This window comes from Mobula hypostoma, chromosome 6 (genome assembly GCF_963921235.1).
Source record: "Mobula hypostoma chromosome 6, sMobHyp1.1, whole genome shotgun sequence".
Taxonomy (NCBI): domain Eukaryota; kingdom Metazoa; phylum Chordata; class Chondrichthyes; order Myliobatiformes; family Myliobatidae; genus Mobula; species Mobula hypostoma.
In genome coordinates this window covers 164,819,972-164,841,139 of record NC_086102.1, presented here as the reverse complement: position 1 = coordinate 164,841,139, position 21,168 = coordinate 164,819,972, and the positions used below count along the sequence as shown (strand labels likewise).

Genomic DNA, 21,168 nt, shown 5'->3' with positions numbered 1-21,168 from the left:
TGTAGACAGACCTGCTTACTTTTATCGCGCCATACTCTAGCAATAAAAGGAATTATGCCCTTTGCTTCCTAATTCCTTGCTTTATCTTCTGCATTGCATGAGCCAACCCTCTGTATACCAATACAAAAAGTTTAAATTACACAATTTTAAATAAATTGTCTATCATACATTTGAAAGATCCACGAGCCCACATTAATTTTACTCATTAAAATTTCCAGAATTTCCAGTTTGAGATGGTACTGGTGAAACACAGCGATGACCTACTGGCAGCAAACAAAATTATAAATTACTGAATGAATCACACTTTACTCAGAAACAATCACTGCACTCAATAGCCTGTAGCTTCCCTTTCAGAGTCAAGCTTTTGAACCACCTGTACAACCTGGCACTTCTGCAGTGTGAATCAAGGTCTTGAAGGTGCAAGATGGTTGCAGCATGGCAGCTACGGACTGAATTGAGGCCCAAGACTGGAGAATGAGCTAAGTTTGGCCATTGCTGAAATGGACCTGGAGGCGATTCGATGCAGCAGAACTGAGGTGAGGTGTGCAGATGCAGGCAGAGTCGAGGCGGCACGACCCAGGCCCAAGTCCAAGCCCAAGAGCGAGGAACAATCGGAAGTTTGGCTGATTTAAGCACCAGGCCAGATTGGAAAGGCCAAATGAAGACGACTAGGCCACATGCAAAAATGCCATTCCCTACTCCCAGTTCCTGTGTCTCCGCTGCATCTGCTCCGAGGATGAGGTTTTCCGTTCCAGGACATCTCATATGTCCGCTTTCTTTAAGGATCGTGGTTTCCCTTCTGCTGTCATCAATGATGCCCTCACCTGCATCTCCTCCATTTCCCACACTTCGGCTCTCACCCCATCCTTCCGCCACCACAACAGGGACAGAGTTCCCCTTGTCCTCACCTACCACCCCACCAGCCTCCGGATCCAACACATTATCCTCCGCAACTTCCGCCACCTTCAACAGGACGCCACAACTAAGCACATCTTTCACTCTCCACCCCTCTCTGCCTTCCGCAGGGATCGGTCCCTCCCCACGGATCTCCCACCTAGCACTTAGCCCTGTAAGCGTAAGTGCTACACCTGCGCCTACACCTCCTCTCTTGCCACCATTCAGGGCCCCAAACAGTACTTCCAAGTGAGGCAACACTTCACTTGTGAGTCTGTTGGGGTCATCTATTGCATCCGGTGCTCCCGGTGCGGCCTCCTCTACATCAGTGAAACCCGACGCAGATTGGGGGACCGCTTCGTCGAGCACCTCCGTCCACCAAAACAGAGAGGATCTCCCAGTAGCCACCCACTTCAACTCTGCTTCCCACTCCCATTCAGATATAAGACCATAAGACATTGGAGCAGAATTAGGCCATGTCCATACACGGCCTCCTCTACTGCCATGATGAGGCTAAACTCAGGTTGGAGGAGCAACACCTCATACACCGTCTAGGTAGTCTCCAGCCCCTTGGTATGAACATAAAATTCTCCAACTTCCGGTAATTCCCTCCCCCTCCCTTCCCCTATCCCTATGTCACTCTGCCCTCTCCCCCAGCTGCCTACTACCTCCCTCTTGGTTCCGCCTCCTTCTACTACCCATTGTGTTTTCCTGTATTCTTTCTTCACCTTTCCTACCTGTCACCTCCCTGCTTCCCCTCCCCCACCCCTTTAGCTTTCCCCTTACTGGTTTTTCACCTGGAACCTACCAGCCTTCTCCTTCCCACCCTCCCCCCACCTTCTTTATAGGGCCTCTGCCCCTTCCCTCTTCAGTCCTGACGAAGGGTTCCGGCCTGAAACGTTGACTTATCGTTTCCACAGATGCTGCCCGACCTGCTGAGTTCCTCCAGCGTGTTGTGAGTGTTGCTTTGACCCCAGCATCTGCAGAGTATTTTGTGCTTACGAGGCGTAGCTGGGTCCCATGCGAGTTCCCATAGCTACACCCTTAGTCTGAAGAAAGTGGGAAGAGCCAAAAGAGAAGTTATTAAGTGTGAGAACCAGTTCTGCCAACCAGAGGAGGGTAGAAACTCATCGTTTCCACTGATGCTGCCCGACCGGCTGAGTTCCTCCAGCGTACTGTAAGCGTTGCTTTGATCCCAGCATCTGCAGAATATTTTGTGTTCTCGATATTTATTGATTATTTATTATTATTATTTAGTTTTCTTCCGTTTGTTATCTTTTGCACACTGGTTGTTTGTTCATCTTTGTCATATCCAGTTTTTCATTTATTCTATTGTTTCTTTGAATTTATTGTAAATGCCCACAAGAAAATGATAGTAATCAGGGTAGTGTATGGTGACATTTACTTTGAATCTTTGAACTTTGGATTCAGCCAGAGGGCACGGCATAGCCAGGCAACACATTGAATTTTTTTGAGGATATGACTAAACACATCGATGAAGGAAGAGCAGTAGATGTAGTGTATATGGATTTCAGCAAGGCATTTGATAAGGTACCTCATGTAAGGCTTAATGAGAAAGTAAGGAGGCATGGGATCCAAGTGGACCTTGCTTTGTGGATCCAGAATCGGCTTGCCCACAGAAGACAAAGAGTGGTTATAGACAGGTCATATTCTGCATGGAGGTCGGAGACCAGTGGTGTGCCTCAGGGATCTGTTCTGGGACCCCTACTCTTCGTGATTTTTATAAATGACCTGGATGAGGAAGTGGAGGGATGGGTTAGCAAATTTGCTGATGACACAAAGGTTGGGGGTGCTGTGGATAGTGTGGAGGGCTGTCAGAGGTTACAGCAGGACATCAATAGGATGCAAAAGTGGGCTGAGAAGTGGCAGATGGAATTCAACCCAGATAAGTGTGAGGTGGTTCATTTTGGTAGGTCAAATATGATGGCAGAATATACTATTAATGGTAAGATTCTTGGCAGTTTGCAAGATCAGAGGGATCTTGGGGTCCGAGGTTGACTCTGTGCAGGATGACTCTTGTGGTTAAGAAGGCATACAGTGCATTGGCCTTCATCAACTGAGGGATTGAGTTCAAGAGTCGAGAGGTAATGTTACAGCTGTATAAGACCCTGCTCAGACCCCACTTGGAGTATTGTGCTCAGTTTTGGTCACGGCCCTACAGGAAGGATGTGAAAACTATAGAAAGGGTGCAGAGATCTACAAGGATGTTGCCTGGATTGGGGAGCATGCCTTATGATAATAGGTTGAAATACCATCTACAAATTTGCTGACGATACAACCATTGTTGGTAGAATCTCAGGTGGTGACGAGAGGGCATACGGGAGTGAGATATGCCAACTAGTGGAATGGCGCTACAGCAACAACCTGGCACTCAACATCAGTAAGATGAAAGAGCTGATTGTGGACTTCTGGAAGGGTAAGACAAAGGAACACATACCAATCCTCAGAGGGATCAGAAGTGGAGAGACTGAGCAACTTCAAGTTCCTGGATGTCAAGATATCTGAGGCTCTAACCTGGTTTCAACCTATCGATGTAGTTATAAAGAAGGCAAGATAGCGGCTATACATTTTTAGGAGTTTGAAGTGATTTAGCATGTCAACAAATACACTCAAAAACTTCTCTAGTTGTACTGTGGAGAGCATTTTGACAGGCTGCATCACTGTCTGGTATGGAGGGGCTACTGCACAGGACCGAAAGAAGCTGAAGGTTGTAAATCTAGACAGCTCCATCTTGGGTACTAGCCTACAAAGTACTCAGGACATCTTTAGGAAGCGGTGTCTCAGAAAGGCAGCGTCCATTATTAAAGACCTTCAGCACCCAGGGCGTGCACTTTTCTCACTGTTACCATCAGGAGGCACACACTCAGTGATTCAGGAAAAGCTTCTTCCCCTCTGCCATCTGATTCCTAAGTGGGCTTTGAAGCTTTGGACGCCTCACTTTTTAAAAAAATGTGCAAAAACAGAAATACTGTACATTTTTTAATAATCTATTTAATATATGTAATTGATTTACTTATTTATTATGTTTTATGTATTATTATTTTTCTCTCTGCTATATTATGTATTGCATTGAACTGCTGCTGCTAGGTTAACAAATTTCACGTCACATGCTGGTGATAATAAACCTGATTCTGATTTTGATCCTGAATTCGGCCTTTTCTCCTTGGAGCGGCGGAGGATGAGAGGTGACCTGATAGAGGTGTATAAGATGATGAAATGCATTGGTCATGTGGATAGTCAGAGGCTTTTTCCCAGGGCTGAAATGACTAGCACAAGAGGGCACAGTTTTAAGGTGCCTGGAAGTAGGTACAGAGGAGGTGTCGGGGCAAGTTTGTTGTTGTTATTGTTTTTACGCAGAGAGTGGTGAGTGCATGGAATGGGCTGCTGGCGGCGGATACGATAGGGTCTTTTAAGAGACTCCTGGATAGGTACATAGAGCTTAAAAATGGAGGGCTATGGGTAACCCTAGGTAATTTATAAAGTACATGTTCAACACAGCATTGTATGCCAAAGGGGCTCTGTTGTGCTGTAGGCTTTCTACGTTTCTATCACCATTTCAGGTCAAGCCTTTGTATTTTCTCTTTCTCAAAGTGCTGCTTAACTTTCTCTTTCCAGCATTTTCTGCTTTCCTTTTAGATTTCCACCCTCTCCATGTTTTATTTTCATACGTAGTTCATATTAGAACGACTGATATGAGAACCAACTTTAAAGCTATCTCCACTGAATTATTGATATAGACAAGCACTGATTGGCTTTTAAATAAGTTACAGGTTTGTAAACAAAGACAACGCACTAAAAGATCAGCAGCTGAGATGTTGCACAATGCAACTCAGCCTTCACTACATCCTCTCGCCTCTCAGTCTCTACTTCCGTCACACTCTGTTCTCTCCATCTCTCCCCCTTCTCTGCAACTGAAAACATGTCTGATTTGTAATTTTCCTCGTCCTGATTAAAGGTAATCAGCTATCAATGTTAATTATTTCTCTCACAGATGGTGCTTGCCCCACCGAGCATTTCCTTGTTCCTGAAATTTCAGATTTCCAGCATCTGCCTTTCAATACTTGGGAAGAAAGCAATTTGTTCAATTCAATGTTCTTTCTGAAAATTTAAAACACAGATCTCTAATCAAATGCACTGCCGTCTCTGGCTGGAAAAGAAAACTGTTCATGCAAATTCCAAAGGCAGGTCTTTTAAAAAAATACTATTGGATTGGGTAGGGCACATTTGTTATGACAACCTTTATTTTGTATGAAAATCCAAAACTGCCTTTGCTTTTCCAGATCATGGTTTCCAAGCAGTAAAAAAGCAACATGTCAAGTTGATTTCAGAATGCTTCAAAGAGCTTGTGACAGTGAGGAGCACACATGTTAAGTATCCACATCTGCACATTATTACTCTGCTGCTTGCAAAACCACCAGATGTTAAAATTGGCTGTTGCAGTTTCAGTATTACAAGAGAGCCTCATTTTTAAAACATCTTATTTTCTGTAAAGCACTTTGGGAAGTCGTTAGAACTTGAAAGGAAATATACATACGTGTTTTCATTTTCCTTACCAATTTGTGTTTGCAGACTAACAAATATTCCTTCCAGCTTCAGCACACTTTTAACTCAGCCCTTCTGCTCTGCATATTCCAGTTTATGAATGCAAAAGGGTGGGGATTCTTAAACAGGAAAACTGCATGCAGCCTCCAATATCCAGAAACATTTTCATCAACCAGAAGACTAAGGCAAAAGTGATGATGTAAGTAAATGTTCAAAACTTACTAAATCAATAGTGGCTGAAGTAGAAATTGTACCTCATTTAAGCAATACTCAAATAGGTACTTGAAGAGTTAGACTGGAAGGTGGGATTAAGTTAGAGCGATCTTCTTCAGCCAGCACAGCCACAATGGGTATAAGAGCTTCCTTCTGTAAATGGATTTTCAATGAATCTAAGTGGAATGGTTAAAGGACAGGAGCACAGATGATGGCTAGTGAAAATCATTCCAAGTCTCTTTTGGGAGAATGGGGTGGAAGGCATCAGGAAGAGGATGGGTGTGTTGGTGGAGGGCATCAAGAGAGGATAGGGCTGATGTGGATGATTCCAGAGCTATAAGGGAAAACAATGTGCTTGAAGAAAATATTAGGAAGGAGGAATGGGGAAGGAACCAGGATGTTACAAGGGGATATGATGTTGCCAGATGGAGAGTAAAAATGAAAGACAGGATGTGAAAAGGAGAAAGGAAATTGATTAGGTGCAGTACCTTGAAACTCAGAAGGAAATCTGAGAGAAGAAGCAACTGTTAGGGTAACTTATGGGGAAGTGAGATTCAGCCAAAAGACCAAAACTAACTTGAGTTTTAAGAATGAAACTGCTTCGTTAACCAGAAGGAATTCAAAAATAACTGAACTAATTCCATACGTCTTAGAAAGATATCACTAAACTTTATATATTTAGCATGGTGATTTTCTCTACAGCAGGGGTTCCCAACCTTTTTTATGCTGTGGACCAATACCATTAAGCAAAGGGTCAGTGGACCTCAGGTTAGGAACGCCTGCTCTAGAGGGTGCTACGTACCTCTCTCTTATTTATACCAACCACCAGAAAAGTATTATTCAGTATATGCTTCCCAGCACGTACCCTATTTTGCTTTTGACATGGTATACATGGTTAAATTATACAGTCTGTTTAACTGCAATTCTTCACAAGTTTATCATTAGGGCATTATAGAAAGCTCTGAAAGCCTTCACTGGCTTTTCTTATCTGGTATGCATAAACTTACTGTCTTAGAAATACATCTCTAGTAAGTCATTTCTCGTCTAACAGCACAAGCATTGCTCTTGCAGTTTTCATTGCACTGAAGAGATGTGGAAATATGTCTGTAACCCTGAAGTCTTCATCAATTTATAACCTTTGTAAATTGTAATGTGACAAAATGGAACAGGTATAATCCCAGAATGCTTCATGAATTTGCTGATGTAACTGGATTAGAAATTTGCAAAAGTGTGAGAGTTAGCCTGGAAGTGTTTGGACATTGCATGATTTAAAGCAGAAAAAACAAGATGCAGCTGTTGGGGGGGGGGGTGGGTGGAAGAAACCTCAAGGACCAAGGGAAATGGACTCATGCAAGACAAATGTGAGATAAAACAGGATGCAGTTAAGGGATGGAACGACCTCAAGGACAAGATGTTGTTGGTTATTGGGCTCTGTAAATGCATAAAAGTGATCTGTTTTGAGCTGCAAGATTTAAGCAATTTACTGACAATTTAATGTATGGCGGTAATCTTCCCTTGCTAGTAATAAATGCGCTTATAATTTGATCCATTCCGAGTTTGTTGTAGCCTATTACTGTCTATTTTGAAGACGGCAGATGACAGAGGGGGGAATTTATGATTTGGCAGAACTAATGTGTGGTGCTTGCCATTTGTATTGGCAATGAAGTGGTAGGATGATAAATTCATTGGGATGGGACTAGTTTCTCAAAGATTCCTGTAACCTTGTTGCTTATCAATTGGCTCCTGGGAAATTCAGCTTTCCTTGAATAATTAAGTTATAAAAATAAATGGATCCCACTAACTTCTAACCTGAGAGATGTTTTTAAAGTAGCCATCGCTATTTAATTTAACCATAAAATTAAGGCCAAACTTTTGCAATATTTGGAAAGCAAGTGGAAGGAGTTGAGCTTGACACAATCCACAGCAGTACAACTGACTGGAATGCAAACAGAACACGTGATGATATAACCCAGAACGGAACAAGTGATGAATACAGTTCCTACCGTAATCCAATGGCTGTGTTGTGGGTTCACAGGCAATGACATGACTCTAGCCATAAAAACCATCTCCAGTAAACATGAAAACAGTTGTGACCTAAGCCAAAAACTAGACTAACAAAAGCTAGAGCAGAATAATCATCTGCAAACGATTAAATCAATCTCCATAGTTTCCAGAAAACAGTAATAAAGTATCACTATATTATGACAGCAAACTTCTATGAAAAGTAAGGCCATAGGAATAACATAAAAAACCTACAGCACAATACAGGCCCTTTGGCCCACAAAGTTGTGCTGAACATGTCCCTACCTTAGATATTACTGGGCTTACCTATAGCCCTTTATTTTTCTAAGCTCCATGTACCTATCCAAAAGTCTCTTAAAAGACCCTATCGTATCCACCTCCACCAATGTTGCTGGCAGCCCATTCCATGCACTCACCAATCTCTGAGTAAAAAAAACTTACCCCTAACATCTCCTCTGTACCTACTCCCCAGCACCTTAAACCTGTGTCCTCTTGTGGCAACCATTTCAGCCCTGGGATAAAGCTTCTGACTCTCCACACATCAATGCCTCTTGTCATCTTATACACCTCTGTCAGGTCAACTCTCATCCTCCGTCACTCCAAGGAGAAAAGGCCGAGTTTACTCAACCTATTCTCATAAGACATGCTCCCCAATCCAGGCAACATCCTTGTAAATCTCCTCTGCACCCTTTCTATGGCTTCCACATCCTTTCTGTAGTTAGGCAACCAGAACTGAGCACAGTACTCCAAGTGGGGTCTGACCAGGGTCCTATATAGCTGCAACATTACCTCTCGGCTCCTAAATTCAATTTCACGATTGATGGAGGCCAATACACTGTATGTCTTCTTAACCACAGAGTCAACCTATGCTGCAGCTTTGAGTGTCCTATGGACTCGGATCCCCAGATCGCTCTGATCCTCCACACTGCCAACAGTCTTACCATTAATACTATAATCTGCCATCATATTTGACCTACGAAAATGAACAACTTCACACTTAGCTGGGTTGAACTCCATCTGCCACTTCTCAGCCCAGTTTTGCATCCTATCAATGTCCCGCTCTGACAGCCCTCCACACTATCCACAACATCGCCAACCTTTGTATCATCAGCAAACTTACTAACCCATCCCTCCACTTCCTCATCCAGGGCATTTATAAAAATCACGAAGAGTAAGTGTCCCAGAACAGATCCCTGAGGCACTCCACTGGTCACCGAACTCCATGCAGAATATGACCCGTCTACAACCAGTCTTTGCCTTCTGTGGGCAAGCCAGTTCTGGATCCACAAAGCAACATCCCCTTGGATCCCATGACTCCTTACTTTCTCAATAAGCCTTACACGGGGTACCTTGTCAAATGCCTTGCTGAAATTCATATACACTACATCTATTGCTCTACTTTCATCAATGTGTTTAGTCACATCCTCAAAAAATTCAATCAGGCTGGTAAGGCATGACCTGCCTTTGACAAAGCTATGCTGACTATTCCTAATCATATTATTCCTCTCCAAATGTTCATAAACCCTGCCTCTCAGGATCTTCTCCATTAACTTACCAACCACTGAAGTAAGACTCACTGGTCTATAATTTCCTGGGCTATCTCTACTCCCTTTCTTGAATAAGGGGACAACATCCGCAACCCGCCAATCCTCCGGAACCTCTCCTGTCCTCATTGATGATGCAAAGATCATCGCCAGAGGCTCAGTAATCTCCTCCCTCGCCTCCCACAGTAGCCTGGGGTACATCCCATCTGGTCCTGGTGACTTATCCAACGATGCTTTCCAAAAGCTCCAGTACATCCTCTTTCTTAATATCTACATGCTCAAGCTTTTCAGTCTGCTGCAAGTCATCACTACAATCACCAAGATCCTTTTCCATTGTGAATACTGAAGTATTCATTAAGTACCTTTCCTCCAGTTCCATACATACTTTCCCACTGTCACACTTGATAGGTCCTATTCTTTCACATCTTATCCTCTTGCTCTTCACATACTTGTAGAATGCCTTGGGGTTTTCCTTAATCCTGCCCGCCAAGGCCTTCTCATGGCCCCATCTGTCTCTCCTAATTTCCTTCTTAAGCTTCTTCCTGTTAGCCTTATAATCTTCTAGATCTCTAACATTACCTAGCTCTCTGAACCTTTTGTAAGCTTTTCTTTTCTTGACTAGATTTATTACAGCCTTTGTACACCACAGTTCCTGTACCCTACCATAACTTCCCTGTCTCATTGGAACGTACCTGTGCAGAACTCCACACAAATATCCCCTGAACATTTGCCACATTTCTTCCATACTTTTCCGTGAGAACATCTGTTTCCAATTTAAGCTTCCAATTTCCTGTCTGATAGCCTCATAATTTCCCCTTACTCCAATTAAACCCTTTTCTAACTTGTCTGTTCCTATCTCTCTCCAACGTTATTGTAAAGGAGATAGAATTATGATCACTATCTCCAAAATGCTCTCCCACTGAGAGATCTGACACCTGACCAGGTTCATTTCCCAATACCAAATCAAGTACAGCCTCTCCTCTTGTAGGCTTATCTACATATTGTGTCAAGAAACCTTCCTGAACACACCTAACAAACTCCACCCCAGCTAAACCCCTTGCTCTGGGGAGATGCCAATCGATATTTGGGAAATTAAAATCTCCCACCATGACAACTCTTATTATTACACCTTTCCAGGATCTGTTTCCCTATCTGCTCCTCAATATCCCTGTTACTATTGGGCGGCATGTGAAAAACACCCAGTAAAGTTATTGACTCCTTCCTGTTCTGAACCTCCACCCACAGAGACTCCATAGACAATCTCTCCATGGCATCCACCTTTTCTGCAGCTGTGACACTATCTCTGATCCACAGTGCCACGTCCCCACCTCTTCTGCCTGCCTCCCTGTCCTTTCTGAAACATCTAAAACCCGGCACTTGAAGTAACCATTCCTGTCCCTGAGCCATCCAAGTCTTTGTAATGGTCACCACATCATAGCTCCAAGTACTGATCCACACTCTAAGCTCATCCGCTTTGTTCACAACACTCTTTGCGTTAAAATAGACGCATCTCAAACCTTCGGTCTGAGCATGTCTCTTCTTTATCACCTGCCTATCCTCCCTCTCGCACTGTCTCCAAGCTTTCCCTATTTGTGAGCCAACCGCCTCTTCCCCGGTCTGTTCAGTTCAGTTCCCACCCCGCAACAATTCTAGTTTAAACTTTCCCCAGTAGCCTTAGCAAACTTCCCCGCCAGGATATTGGTCCCCCGGGATTCAAGTGCAACCTGTCCTTTTTGTACAGTTCACACCTGCCCCAAAAAAATAAATAAACTTAAAAATTGAAATGTCGGCAAAGATGCTCAAATGGAGGATTTTAAGAATGGAAATGAGGTGGATACTTACGTTGTTACATTTTCATGCCTGCCCACCTCAGCATTGCTGTTATATAGATCTTTGCATCTCTGCATTTCCTTCTGTTTTATTCTTCTTGCTTTGTTCTCTCATTAAATTTACAGAATGTTTTTATCATCAGATATGTGGTATTGAGTAATACAGCATTACTCACAAATAAACGGCTACCTGTGCTGTGGAAAAGATGTTGGACTTAGTGATCCTTCTCATCGGAGACCATCACTTTTAATAATCTTATCTTCCACTTCTTTCTTTTTCCACCTCACTTCTTTACCCACTACCACTTATTCCAGGTAACCTGTGCTTATTCTCCCGACTTTATATAACATTAGATGACAAGTAGTCATTTCACAGTGTTGGCGCGTGGTTAAGGCGTTTGTCTAGTGATTTGAAGGTTGCTAATTCGAGCCTTGGCTGAGGCAGCGTGTGTGTCCTTAAGCAAGGCACTTAATCACACATTGCTCTGCGATGACATCGGTGCCAAGCTGTATGGGTCCTAATGCCCTTCCCTTGGACAATATTGGTGGCATGGAGAGGGGAGACTTGCAGCATGGGCAACCTTGCCTAGGCCTGTGCCCTGGAAACCTTACAAGGCACAAATCCATGGTCTCATGAGACTAATGCATGCCTAGTCATTTCACCATCTCTCTCTCTCTCTCCACCCCTCAGCTATCTCAACTTTTTCTTCCCATCTTCAAAGCTGTTATCCTTGCTTTCAAAGTATAACTATTGTGTTGCAAACAAAGAATAACCAGAATAAAGAAAGAAAATATCTGGACACCTGTCCCATCAAATTATGAGTATGAATGTGTGGAAGGTGCAACTCACATTACCTTTCATTTGTAAAGCACAGATAGCAATAAGTTGGCTTCAAAATTCATTAGGCGTTTTGATTCAAAATCAAACACAAAGAATCTCAACTGATATGGGACAGACTATAATCACAGTATTTCATAATGTCATATTTCGCTGTCATGGTCACAACTTTTAGAAAAGAACTCAATGTAGGCTTAGCCAAACAAATGTTCTAAATTTGAAGTTAAAAAGCAGCTATCACTGAAAGTCAAAAATGGATTCTGTGTAGTTGCTGGATGTCTATTTCCACATTAAACAGGTAAATAACCGTGAACCACAAGTATAGTTACGAAAAATGTAAGCAGTGTGCCTCTATTTTAGAAGTTAATTGGCGTGTAATTTACTGCTATACTTAACTTATCTAAATGTTTACAGGGTATATTTATCTGATATCTGGAAGAGGGAAACAAAATGTTGGTTTATCTGCAATTTCAGGTAAATGTTAAATTCATGACTAATGAAGGAAATCATAATGGAGTCCTTTGAGTCCGATAATTAATAGGTAATGGACAACCCAGAGTAAGCACAACACGGCAGCATAGTAGCTTAGCACAAAGCTTTACACTACAGCGATGTGGGTTCAATTCCTCCCACTGTCTGTAAAGGGTTTGTACATTCTCCCCATGAGGTTCCTCCCACAGTGATTGGTAGGTTAATTGGTCATTGTAAATTGTCCCGTTATCAGACTAGGGATAAATTGAAGGACGTTAGGCGCCACAGCTTGAAAGCCCGGAAGAGCTTATTCTGCACTGTATCTCAATAAATAAATACGCGATTCACCGTTTTTTATCAGTAATAAACTAGAATATAAACAAAGATCATGTCAATACAAGTGTGCAATGAACACTCATTCAGAAGAGTGGAACTAACTTCAGTAAATTAATATGAATCCACAACGATGCCTGCTGATCCCACTTCAAAAACACTTCCTAAGCACAGCTGAAGAAAGACTACATATTTTCATTCTAGTGCACCTCCTAGTGCCCAAATCAATAGTAACATGGACCCCCCCCCCACCCCCAGCAACAACTGAGCTAAGGATGTTTTAACTGTTAATTGCCAAAGGTTAAAATACTAATATCAATTCCACCACAGATCTTGTTCTGTTGAGCAACTAATCACTATTACATTCTGCATTTGTCTGGTCCAATGCAGGAATCATTTAATAATTAAATTCTGACTTGATCCAAGTTTGACTTTTACTAGAATGAAGTCACAGCCCATTGCCCTGCTGTTATCGAGATCTGCTATTTACTGAATCTGATATTGTTTTTCTATTAAAGTGGATGTTGATAGGTTCTTGATTAGTGAGGACATCAAAAGTTATGAGGAGAAAGCATGAAAAGGGGGTTAAAAAGGATAAAGGATCAGACATGATTGAATGACGCAGATTTGACAGGCCGAATGGCCTAATTCTGTTCATATATCTCATGGTCTAACAACTGCACTTTCTTAATACTAACTTGTTCCAGATGATCAATATGTCCTCCCCTGAACTTACTATCTCCTACGTTCTTCTCCTTGGTGAATACAGATGATAAGTAGTCATTTATGACAGTGGTGTGTAAAAAGGGATACATTTGACATGAGAATATTTAACAACTGCTGCAGGAAGTGTCCACTGTGCAAAGAGAACCTTCTAAGACATTCACCACCCATAATTAGGGAACTAGATTATGAAAGATTGCCAAAACAAGTTAACAGTGGCGCAGTGCGATACAATTCAAAGAGTGGTCTTTGAATGGTGATATATAACTGTTCACCTACTTCACGTCAAGTTAGTGCACTATTTAGTTGTTGTACCATCATGCCAACATCAAAAATATGGCTCAGTGTCAAAATCTGGAAGGGATTTGCAGCTGAATCCCTCCAGTACTTTCTGCTGCTCCATATTTCCAATGTCTGCAGGACATCTAGTTTGATACTGCTGCATTATTGCAGGTTCACTTTACCCTAAAAGAGTCTTCATGTGATTTCAATGAGAAATTTAAAATAATAAATATATTGGATACATTTTGGAAAAGTCAACTTCATATGTGCAAATTATATTGATATTGAATCGACATAGATATCAAAGAGGTTTTAACCTTGAGTCTTTGGAAAGGGAGACAGAGTCCAAATACTTTTAAGAATGAAGTAGATACTTGATAAGCAAAAGAGTTGAAGATTACAGCAGGTGGATAAGAATTTGGAGTGAATATTATTTCTTATTAACTGAAAGAACAGGCTTGAGGAGTTAATAGGTCTATCCCAGCTCCCAGTTCATATACATGCATGTAAAGCTGTGTGACAACTTGGCTGTAATCCCCCCAAATTAGCCATGAAGTGAGGCCAATGAATATCCAAACAAGGGAGATATTATGCCTATAATAAATAGAAAGAAAGTTGGCCATTTCAGCTCCTCGACTTTATCATAAATCACCTTGAGCCAGAGAGAAAGTTCTTGAGTCATCACAAAATCTTACAGCACTAGGAAAGCTAATCAAGCCACCATTCTGAAACAGGTCTTCAAGAAAAAAAGCAGCAATCCAGCTAATGCCACTTTCCTGCTCTTTCCTTAGGACTGATGTTTCTTCAAGTATTCTTCTTTGAAAATTACCATCTGCTTTCACTTTATGGCTGATTTCAGATTGCTGCAATTCTAAGTTTAAAAAAAACTAGGTAAAAAAATTCTCCACTATCACTTACACAGTTTCAACCAATCTATGTAATCAAGTCCTTTGAATACTCCTACTTGATTTCATCTTAATTGACTCTGCATAAAGGAACACAATTCAAATGTCCCTCGTCTCTCCACTTGGAAATGTCCCACACCTTTGGGAACATACACATTTCACAACACGAGGAAATCTACAGATGCTGGACTTTCAAGCAACACACATAAAAGTTGCTGGTGGAACGCAGCAGGCCAGGCAGCATCTCTAGGAAGAGGTACAGTCGACGTTTCCGGCCGAGACCCTTCATCAGGACTAACTGAAAGAAGAGATAGTAAGAGATTTGAAAGGGGGGGGGGAAGAGATCCGAAATGATAGGAGAAGGCAGGAGGGGGAGGGATGGAGCCAAGAGCTGGACAGTTGATTTTGTTCCTTAGTATTTTATTCAAGCCCTTGATATCATTGACAGAAATATGATGTCCAGAACTGGATGCTGCACCAACTGAGGATTAATCTGTGAACTACAAAGATTTAGAGCAACTTCCTGTGCATTTGAAGTATTGTGTTCAGTTCTGATTGCATCATTACAGGAAGGATACAGAAGGTTTAGCGAGGATACAGAGGAGATTTACCAGGGCCCTGCCTGGATTAGAGAGCATGTCTTATGAGCAAAGGTTGAGCGAGCTTGGGCTTTTATCTTTGCAGCAAAGAAGGATGAGAGATGACTTGATAGAGATGTACAAGATTATGAGAAACATAGAGAGAGTGTGCAGCCAACATCTTTTTCCCCTACAATGGCAGTAGCCAATACAAAAGCACATCTGCTTAAGGTGAGTGGAGGATAGTTTCAGGGAGATGTCAGAGGTGGTTTTTGAGAGTGCCTGCAATGCACTGCCGGAGGTGGTGGTAGAGGCAGATACAATGAGGGCATTTATACAGGCACATGGTTTTAAGAATAATAGAAGGTTATAGAAACATAGAAAATAGGTGCAGGAGTAGGCCATTCGGCCCTTCGAGCCTGCACCGCCATTTATTATGATCATGGCTGATCCTCCAACTCAGAACCCTGCTCCAGCCTTCCCTCCATACCCCCTGACCCCCGTATCCACAAGGGCCATATCTAACTCCCTCTTAATTATAGCCAATGAACTGGCCTCAACTGTTTCCTGTGGCAGAGAATTCCACAGATTCACCACTCTCTGTATGAAGAAGTTTTTCCTAATCTCGGTCCTAAAAGGCTTCCCCTCTATCCTCAAACTGTGGCCCCTCGTTCTGGACTTCCCCAACATTGGGAACAATCTTCCTGCATCTAGCCTGTCCAATCCCTTTAGGATCTTATACGTTTCAATCAGATCCCCCCTCAATCTTCTAAATTCCAACGAGTACAAGCCCAGTTCATCCAGTCTTTCTTCATATGAAAGTCCTGCCATCCCAGGAATCAATCTGGTGAACCTTCTTTGTACTCCCTCTATGGCAAGGATGTCTTTCCTCAGATTAGGGGACCAAAACTGCACACAATACTCCAGGTGTGGTCTCACCAAGGCCTTGTACAACTGCAGTAGTACCTCCCTGCTCCTGTACTCGAATCCTCTTGCTATGAATACTAGCATACCATTCGCCTTTTTCACCGCCTGCTGTACCTGCATGCCCACTTTCAATGACTGGTGTATAATGACACCCAGGTCTCGTTGCACCTCCCCTTTTCCTAATCGGCCATCATTCAGATCATAATCTGTTTTCCTATTTTTGCCACCAAAGTGGATAACTTCACATTTATCCACATTAAATTGCATCTGCCATGAATTTGCCCACTCACCCAACCTATCCAAGTCATCCTGTATCCTCTTAGCATCCTCCTCACAGCTAACACTGCCACCCAGCTTCGTGTCATCCGCAAACTTGGAGATGCTGCATTTAATTCCCTCATCCAAGTCATTAATATATATTGTAAACAACTGGGGTCCCAGCACTGAGCCTTGCGGTACCCCACTAGTCACCGCCTGCCATTCTGAAAAGGTCCCGTTTATTCCCACTCTTTGCTTCCTGTCTGCTAACCAATTCTCCACCCACACCAATACCTTACCCCCAATACCGTGTGCTTTAAGTTTGCACACTAATCTCCTGTGTGGGACCTTGTCAAAAGCCTTTTGAAAATCCAAATATACCACATCCACTGGTTCTCCCCTATCCACTCTACTAGTTACATCCTCAAAAAATTCTATGAGATTCATCAGACATGATTTTCCTTTCACAAATCCATGCTGACTTTGTCCGATGATTTCACTGCTTTCCAAATGTGCTGTTATCACATCCTTCATAACTGACTCCAGCAGTTTCCCCACCACCGACGTTAGGCTAACCGGTCTATAATTCCCCGGTTTCTCTCTCCCTCCTTTTTTAAAAAGTGGAGTTACATTAGCCACCCTCCAATCCTCAGGAACTAGTCCAGAATCTAACGAGTTTTGAAAAATTATCACTAATGCATCCACTATTTCTTGGGCTACTTCCTTAAGCACTCTAGGATGCAGACCATCTGGCCCTGGGGATTTATCTGCCTTCAATCCCTTCAATTTACCTAACACCACTTCCCTACTAACATGTATTTTGCTCAGTTCCTCCATCTCACTGGACCCTCTGTCCCCTACTATTTCTGGAAGATTATTTATGTCCTCCTTAGTGAAGACAGAACCAAAGTAATTATTCAATTGGTCTGCCATGTCCTTGCTCCCCATAATCAATTCACCTGTTTCTGTCTGCAGGGGACCTACATTTGTCTTTACCAGTCTTTTCCTTTTTACATAACTATAAAAGCTTTTACAGTACATTTTTATGTTCCCTGCCAGTTTTTTCTCATAATCTTTTTTCCCCTTCCTAATTAAGCCCTTTGTCCTCCTCTGCTGAACTCTGAATTTCTCCCAGTCCTCAGGTGAGCCACTTTCTCTGGCTAATTTGTATGCTTCTTCTTTGGAATTGATACTATCCCTAATTTCTCTTGTCAGCCACGGGTGCACTACCTTCCTTGATTTATTCTCTTGCCAAACTGGGATGAACAATTGTTGTTGTTCATCCATGCAACCTTTAAATGCTTGCCATTGCATATCCACCGTCAATCCTTTAAGTGTCATTTGCCAGTCTATCTTAGCTAATTCACATCTCATACCTTCAAAGTTACCCCTCTTTAAGTTCAGAACCTTTGTTTCTGAATTAACTATGTCACTCTCCATCTTAATGAAGAATTCCACCATATTATGGTCACTCTTACCCAAGGGGCCTCTCACGACAAGATCGCTAATTAACCCTTCCTCATTGCTCAAAACCCAGTCCAGAATAGCCTGCTCTCTAGTTGGTTCCTCAACATCAAAAAACCATCCCGCATACATTCCAAGAAATCCTCTTCCTCAGCACCTTTACAAATTTGGTTCACCCAATCTACATGTAGATTGAAGTCACCCATTATAACTGCTAACTGTTATGGACTGCATAGGAAGGAAGAATTAGATTGATCATGGAATACAGAAGGTTTATATACTGAAGGGCCAATACTGTACTGTTCTATGTTATTAGCATGGACCAGTAGAATGTAGTCACTGTCACATGTTGCTTTTGAATACTTGAGTAAATTCCCACACCAACAGTGCTGTTGATAACATTGACCCATACAGTCCTATCCACTTAACATGAACCCATTTATTTCAACATCCTACTGACTTTGACAATTACAAGCAACATAATTCACATCACATATCATCGTCAATATTTATATAAATCAATGGAGTACATTTGCTGATTTATGTCTCCAATTACCATTGGTTGATTCTCCACATCCTTAATGCGATGGAATCGAGGAAGAAGAAACACAAGGGCAGACACAGGCAAATATTTATCTATTGAGTCCTTTGGGGATCAATCTGTTTGCTGTGGGTTGTCATCTACTTAATAACTCAGGAATTTGTATGGCTCCAACTGTGTTTGAATGGTTATGGAATAGAGTGAAACTCTGGAAGTGAAGTCAACAACACACTGTAAGCAGAAAAATGCTTTTCTTCTGTTATAGGAGTTGGCGTTGCAATGAGAAATCAAGTTCCAAATGAATACAAGTTCTGGCAAAAAAATGAATATTGAGGGGAATAGAGATGACAAGACAAAAATATGAATCTGCTGAATTCATCTCAAATCAACAGATTGATTCAGAGTAATAAAATCACCAGAGTCTGAACAGGTGGATCAAACTGAATAGGAGTATTAATTGTGCAATGATCAGTACAGATTTACCTCGGGGATGCCAAGAGTTTGACATGGTCCATTTTATAAATAAGAACAACTTTAGCCTATTCCTATTCTAAAGTTAATCACTGACTGAGATTATTACCAAAGAACGAAAACTCAACACAAACTCCCCTTTTCCTGCTACTTATAGTTGATATTCATCCAACATTAGATCGTAATAATGGGCCTAGAAAACAGCCATTTTACAATTTGGAGAACTTATTCAAGATTTTAAAAGAATTTAAATCATAATATTTCACAACCTGTTTTCTGACACTTACAGTCAGAATTCAAACAAATTCAGGCCAGAATTTTCACTCAAAAATAAAGACTGTACTCTCAGTTCATCCCAAAGTAATACAGGCTGTAAAATTATTTTGAGACCAAGTTGACTCCAGAGACACCAAAGCCAACTAATTTGCCATTGCATTGAACTGCTGCTGCTAAATTAACAAATTTCACAACACATGCCGGTGATAATAGACGTGATTCTGAGAAACAAATCCACATTGTTACCACGCAGCCACTCTCCAACTAAATGCCAATAAACCAGAATAAACAGATTTATTTTGCATCCAATTTCTAGCTTAATTTATGCAGTACTATTAAATCACACCAGGCACGAACATCTTAGCAGGATGGTTATTCAACTAGTTTATTAAACATGAAAGTGTTAATTTTACTCTCATGCACATTCGTTCTTTAGGTCACAGCGGCGATCTTTTATTGATAAACAATTGAAGGTTCCACTTTGTGCCTCCAAGTCCAAGAGAGACAGCTGGTACCAATTGTGTATAACAAGACAAACTAAAAGCAGAAACATATACCAAGATAATAGAAAAATGTAGACAGTAAAGCATTTTGTTTAACATTTGCTTTCTTGTAATAATCGGTCAACGTCATTTCAATAAGAACCTGCAGACCCATGTAACTTTAGTTTTTAGATATAATCTGTCACAGCTGCAAAAATAAACAGAAAATATCTACAAGACCAAATGTCTCAAGGTCAGCTAACTCACAAAGATTGGATTAGTTTCAAACAAGTCGGGTCCTTTAAGTGGTGCTCACGTGAAGGACAAACGCATCCATAGTCTGCAATACATCCTATTCTCAGCAAAGTTTTAATGTTCTTAAACGTGCTCAGGATGAAATGTAGTCCAGTGGAAGTAAAAGGCGACGTCCAAGTACAGATTACCATTAGCCTTCAGCTGTTATAGTAATGGCAGAAAAATAAAATGTGTGATCTCTAGTTTCTGACTTATATATAAAAAAGATGGGCGGGGAAGTGGGGTCGGTTACAATTTAAGCAATGAGAGTCTCGATTTAAAGATAGGTTTCTGGGTGGGCGAGAAAGGCGAAGAAACGATTTACTGAATCGTTGCATTCAAGTGGTATGTATGCTAAATTCTTTGGCAGGCCAGTATCGTCTACCCACTCCCAACATTCGAAAGTCAAAATTTACAATCTGTAAAGTCCAAAAGCAGCACAAAACACATGGAACAAAAGGAGAACCGTGTAACGAAATAAATGACCGCAAAGTAAGCATACGGCGTCTTTTCAAAATACACCCTTTCTAAATGCACGTTTTCCAACTCTGACTGCAACATCACTTTAACAATGGTCTTTTATTAAATGATACTGTCTACGTAATTAAAGACACTCCGGCAACAACTGTTTCTTCTCCAGTCCTGGTCGGTACATTTTGCGGCTCCCACCCCAGCGCGCAGTGCCTTCCTCACGTCACAAATCTTCCGAAAGATCCTGATCGGGGACAAAACAAACTTCGGTTGTGCGAGGTGCGCCTACATCTGGTGCCGGAGACTTCCGTAGACGCAGATGAAAAGCCACACCTAGAATAGATCTGGCAAGAGGCTGAAACTTCTTGACTGGGTGCAATACAATGACAATACTGCCGCTGTCCCCCCCTCCCCTTCCCTCCCGTTTTTACTGACCGTCAACAGGCGGCCTCTCCGCTCTTTGCATTACTCGGCGGCCTCGGGCCGATCCTCCGGGCTAGCAGACGGGTCAGACATGTTCTATTAAAACTTGAGCCGTGCAATTTGCCTAAAGTTCTGCCTTGGTGTCAATCCGGGTCTCTGGCGGTGTCAGTGATGTAATGCTTGCAGCTGGGTGAGTGGGTGGGTTCGGAACGAAACTTTAAAGTGTGCGACCCAGGGAAGGATGAACGGGAGGGCAATGCAAGCCAGTCGACTCCGGCTCCTCCTTCTCGGGCCGTGTTCCGCCGGCAGCGGTACGTGTGGGGAGCCGGGAGCCGGGAGCCGGGAGCCGCAAGCCGACCCGGACCC

At 42.2% G+C, this 21,168-nt stretch overlaps 1 protein-coding gene across 1 annotated transcript in view; it reads right to left on the bottom strand.

Annotated features, from left to right (window-relative positions):
- The window catches only part of wipf1b (WAS/WASL interacting protein family, member 1b), a 126,977-nt gene extending 105,809 nt beyond the window's left edge, over positions 1 to 21,168 (bottom strand). The window contains exon 1 of the mRNA XM_063052137.1: positions 20,815 to 21,168. The gene's annotated coding sequence lies outside the window, so the exon portion shown is untranslated. The remainder of the gene's footprint in view (positions 1 to 20,814) is intronic.